At 37.7% G+C, this 5,728-nt stretch overlaps 1 non-coding gene across 1 annotated transcript; it reads left to right on the top strand.

Annotated features, from left to right (window-relative positions):
* Positions 1-1,283: 1,283 nt before the first annotated feature.
* LOC148548922 (small nucleolar RNA R71) lies at positions 1,284-1,392 on the top strand. The gene has a single exon (XR_015897842.1). It is a non-coding gene; the product is annotated as a small nucleolar RNA R71 (small nucleolar RNA).
* Positions 1,393-5,728: the final 4,336 nt, after the last annotated feature.

Genomic DNA, 5,728 nt, shown 5'->3' with positions numbered 1-5,728 from the left:
ACTATAGAAGTGCATGAAAAGGAACCTCTATGGTCTCTATGTGAGCCTTGGCTTCTTTTAGTTCTTGGATAGGGGTTTCTTGAGTGGGTATTGAGCACTCAGAAGGTGTGCTATTACTGGCGTTCAACGCCAGCTCTGTTAGCTTATTGGGTGTTGAACGCCCATGCTGTGCACCCTTACTGGCGTTAAACGCCAGTTCCTCTATCCTTCTGGGCATTGAACTCCCAGCATGGGTATCCTAGTTGACGTTCAACGCCAGCTCTCCTGCCTGGTGGGGCGTTAAACGCCTAGAGAGGGGTTCCTCACTGGCGTTCAGCACCAGAACTCCTGCCTATTTAGGCGTTGAACACCCAGCCAGTGCTCCCTGGCTGGTGTTCAATGCCAGTTCTGCTACCAGGATGGGCGTTGAACGCCCCGTGAGGGGTTCCTCACTGGCGTTCAGCGCTAGGCTAACTGCAGTGAGGGCTTTCTCACTGGTGTTCAAAGCCTTCCCAATCTCCTCAGATTCGGCCTTTACCTCAGAAGTGATAGCATTACACTCTTCTCTTGGATTTACCTCAGTGTTGCATGGAAGAGTGTTAGGTGGAGTCTCAGGGATCCTCTTACTCAGTTGACCAACTTGTATCTCCAAGTTTCTAATGGAGGACCTTGTTTCATTCATGAAACTATGAGTGGTCATAGAGAGGCTGGAAACCAGAGTGACTAAGTCAGAGAGGCTCTGCTTAGGGGTTTCCATGTTCCCTTGAGAGGATGGGAATGGTGGTCTGTTGTTGAACCTATTCTGGTTCCTTCCACCTTGATTATTGTTAAAACCTTACTGAGGTTTCTATTGATCCTTCCATGAATGATTAGGATGATTCTTCCATGAAGGGTTGTAGGTGTTTCCATAGGGTTCTCCCATGTAATTCACCTCCTCCATGGTGGGTTGATTAGGATCATAAGTATCTACATCAGGAGATACTTCTTGGATACTGCCAGCTACAGTTTGCATTCCAGTTAAATGCTGGGAGATCATATTGACCTGTTAGGTCAAGATCTTGTTCTGAGCTAATATGGCATTCAGAGTATCAACTTTAGCAACTCCTTTCTTCTGAGAGGTCCCATGATTTACAGGATTTCTTTCAGAAGTGTTCTTGAATTGGTTGTTAGCAACCATCTCAATGAGTTCTCTAGCTTCTACAGGCATTTTCTTCAAGTGGAGTAATCCACTGCAGAGCTATCCAATGAAATTTTGGACATCTCAGATAGACCATCATGGAACACGCCTATGATAGACCATTCTGAGAGCATGTCAGGAGGACATCTCCTGATCAGTTGCTTGTATCTTTCCCAAGCTTCATAGAAGGATTCACCTTCTCTTTGTCTGAAGGTTTGAACTTCCACTCTGATTTTGTTAATCTTTTGAGGGGTAAAGAATTTGGCTAGAAAAGCATTAACCAGCTTTTTCCAAGAGTCAAGACTTTCTCTAGGTTGAGAATTCAACCATAACTTAGCTTTGTCTCTTACAGCAAAAGAAAAGAGCATAAACCTGTAGACCTTAGGATTTACTCCATTAGTCTTAACAGTATCACACATATGCAAAAATTCAGCTAAGAACTGATGTGGATCTTCCATTGGAAGTCCATGGAACTTGTAGTTCTGTTGCATAAGAGAGACTAACTGAGGCTTAAGCTCAAAATTGTTAGCTCCAATGGCAGGTACAGAGATACTTCTGCCATTAAAGTCAGAGGTAGGCATGGTAAAGTCACCAAGAACCTTTCTTGTTTCCTCTTGAGGTTCGGCGGCCATGTCTTCCCTTTCTTGTTCAAAATTTTTCTGAAAGGTTTCTTCCGGAGTGTTGTGCTTTAGCTTGTTGTAAGCTCCTCCTTAAAGTCCTTTCAGGTTCAGGATTAAGATTAAAGAGAGGTTCTTTATTCCTATTCCTGGTCATAAACAAGAAAAGAAGAAAAGAAAAAAAGGAAGCTTCTATGTTTGATTTGAGTATAGAGGGCTCCCAGTGAGATGTGAAGAAAGAAGAGGAAGATAGAAAAGTGAAGATGGAAGATGAAAGAGGAGAAGAATTTGAATAAATAAAAGTAAATATGGGAAGAAGTATAAATAGAAAAGATAAATAAGAATTAAAATATTTTTATTTTTATTTTATTTATGTATTATTTTCAAAAATTAAGGTTAATTAATTAAAAAAATTGAAAATTTGTTAGTGAATTTTCGAAATAGAGGTAAGAGAAATAGAAGGGAAATTTTGAAAATTAGAAGAGAGAAGAATTAGTTAGGAAGTTTTGAAAAAGAGGAGAGAGAAGATAGGTAATTAATTAAGAAAAGATTTAAATTTAAAAAAAGATAAGAGATAAGATAAGAAAATATTTGAATTTAAATATTTGAAATTAAAAAAAAAGTAAGAAAAGATAAGATAAGAAAGAAAAAGAATTTGAAAAAGATTTGAAAAAGATAAGATTTGAAATTTGATTTTGAAGAAGATTTGATTTTAAAGTTGAAATTTGAAATCTTTAAATTTTAAATTTTGAAAATTGAAATAAGATAAGATAAAAATTTTGAATTTTGAAGAAAGATAAAAAGATAAGATATGATTTTGAAAAAGATAAGATATTTGAAAAATTTGATTTTGAAAAGATTTGAAATTTGATTTTTAAAACTAATATAAGATAAGATAAAAATTTAAAATTAAAATCTAAACTTTTAATGATGATTTTTCGAAAATTATGTTAAAATAAAAATAGAAAAGATTTTTTTTTATTTTTGAATTTAATGAAGAAAGAGAAAAACAAGTAAAAGACACCAAACTTAAAATTTTTAGATCTAATGGACCTATTGATGACAAGTCATCTTAGGTTAGTTTCACAAGCCTATTTCATTAGTTTTTATTTGGTTTTCATACATTTTTAGGCAACAAATAAGTGTTCGAGTGAGAATTTCATGCTTGTCTTGATTCAATCAAACATTGGTAATTTTATGCATTTTCATTGGATTTCTTGCAAGATTTAGTTGATAATATGAAGGATGGAAGATTTGATGATCATGCCAAGGCTTTGATGTATTTGTTTGATTGATTTCAGGTGAAAAATGAAGAGGGGCAGAGCAGAGTAAATCTACGCTCAAAGAAAGAACGCCACACTCAGTAAGCGACGCGCACGCGCAAAGGACGCTTACGCGTCAGGGGAAATTTTTGAAGAACCACGCGTACGAGTGGAAGTGGTTGGTGCTCAATTTTGAAGAGAGCGCTACGTTCAGTAAGCTAGCATTTTTGGGCAGATTAAAATTTGGAGGAAAAGTTTTGCAAACGACGTGCACGCGTGCTTGACGCGCACGCGTCGATGGAGAACCTGGGATGAAGCACGCGCACGCGTGGCTAGCGCTGAAACATGGAATTGAGATTTTGCTACCCACGCGTACGCGTACATGACGCGCATGCGTGGGGCAGCATTCATTAAGCAAACGTAGCGCTCATTAAGAGAACGCTGCAAAGGACGTGTACGCGTGGGTGACGCGTACGCGTCGATGGGCGAAAATGCAAAAGCATGCGCAAGCGTGCAGGACGCGTACGCATGGTTGAATGAATGCTGCGCTCAATTTGAAAATGCTCAGTTCTCCTGGAAGTGCAACTCTGGCTCAATTAATCTGATTCAAAGCCCATTGAAGCTCCAAAGCAAGTAGAGCCCATTGAACATCACTCAAAGGCATAAGACAGACACTTAGAATAGGAATTTCATTTGAGTTGTAATTTGTTTCCAATTTCAATTTCATTTTGTAAAGCTTATATAAAGGCATCAGTTTCATTTCATTAGAACACGCACAGTAGGAGTAGGAGTAGAATAGAAGGCTTAGGCTGGAGGATTAGAGACTTCAGATCTCTCTTGGAGGATTAGAGACTCCAGAGAGCTTAGCATAGTTTGACACACTTTTACTTTTTCTGCACTTTTTACAGTTCAGTATTGAATTCAAATTTGGCTTATGCAATTTCAATTTCTGATAATTCTCTTCTGCAAATTTACTTTCTGCAACTTTACATTTAAGTCTGCTGTGATCTGAATTTACTTTTCAGGAAATTTAAATCTTCTACAATTGTTTTGAGTTCTGATTTACTACTTTCTTCAATTTTCCTGCACCCAATTCCCTTTACATTTGATGCAATTTACTTTTTTTGCTCTTTAAGCTTCTGTTGATTTACATTCTGCAATTTACAATTCTCTGCAATTTACTTTTTGTTGCTCCAATTTCACCCAATTCACCATTGTTAGCTTGAATAAACTAATCACCTCACTAAAGTTGCTTGATCGACCTCACTCCTGTGAGTTATTACTACTTGATGCGACCCGGTACACTTGTTGGTGAGTTTGTGTGGCAATTTTTCTTTCATCAAGTTTTTGGCGCCGTTGCTGGGGATTAATTTAGATCGACAATGATTAAGTGGGTGATAAGTCTAGATTAAGCATTTTCTTTGTTTTTGTTTTTTTTTTAATTTTCTATTTTAAGCTGATATCAAGGTGTTTGAGTTATTGCCTCACTAAGAAATTCTCGTCTGTGACATGAATTTCGATTTTCATTGGTGATTGTGTTTTACAAAATTCAAATGGCTTTTAACTCATCTTGTGATCAAACAAATTTTATATGATATTACCCACCATCACCAATTGACTATTCTAATGGTGGCTGGGAATATCACCAACCAAGAAATCACAGATTCTGAGCACTCCAATCAATGGAGATATGCTTCAGAGCCACAAGATGAGCAAGACAATTTCATGAGATATTGCCCACCACCACAAAATGATTTATATCATTATCCTCATAGTGACTGGGAATATCAACAAGGAATGAGGGAGTATGAACAATCAAGTAAAATGAACTACTTCCCAGAGCCACAAAGTGACTCATATTGTTATGACACTGACATAAATTATGGCTGGGAAGGGAATTTCAATGTTTCGTATTCTGTTCATCAAGAAACATCATCATTTGATTGTGCTGTCAATACATACATGGAAGATTGTTCCCCAATGCCACAAAATGATCCACACTCTGATAAATTCTACAATGATTCACATTGTGGATGGGAGGATCAAAACCAGAAAGCATTTGTTAGTTCGTACTCCACTTATCAGGAGCCATCATCACTTGAGCAAACCTTCAATTCATTCATGGAAAGTTGTCAAACCTCACCTCCCAGTTTTTCATCTGAAAATTCTTCACAACTTAACTATCCCTCGACATAAAATCTCTTCCAAAACTCACAGTCCACACAAACTTCCATGAACCAAAGCTTCTCAATGCTTGAGACCATGCTTGAAAGATATGAGGGGGAGGCACAGATATCCTGGAACGAACAAGAGAACTCCTTTAAAAACATGGAAGTGCTGGTAAACCAAATGTTAAGTGCAAGGGAGGAGGTGGAAGAGCAAAATGAAGAGGCTCCTGAACTAAGTAAAACCCCACTTCCTGATTCCTCTTGTCAGAATTTTCCATCACTTGAATACACCTCAACACAAAGCTCCTTCCATATTCCTCAAAACAACTTCACCATAATACATCCATGTCCACAACATCACTCTCAGCCTTCATGTCTTGAGCCAGCAGTTGAAGATCCCCTTCAAAAGTCCAGAAAATTATTGGAAAGACAAGAACAACTCCTGGAAGAACAAAAACAATTTTGGACAGAGTAAGAATTCCTCTTCAGGAAGATAGAGGGACATTTGGAGCAAAGGAGGACACA

This window comes from Arachis ipaensis, chromosome B8, assembly GCF_059453495.1.
Source record: "Arachis ipaensis isolate K30076 ecotype BB chromosome B8, ASM5945349v1, whole genome shotgun sequence".
In the NCBI taxonomy this organism is placed as follows: domain Eukaryota; kingdom Viridiplantae; phylum Streptophyta; class Magnoliopsida; order Fabales; family Fabaceae; genus Arachis; species Arachis ipaensis.
The sequence above is the reverse complement of the archived record's forward strand: the minus strand, read 5'-3'. Positions and strand labels throughout refer to the sequence as shown.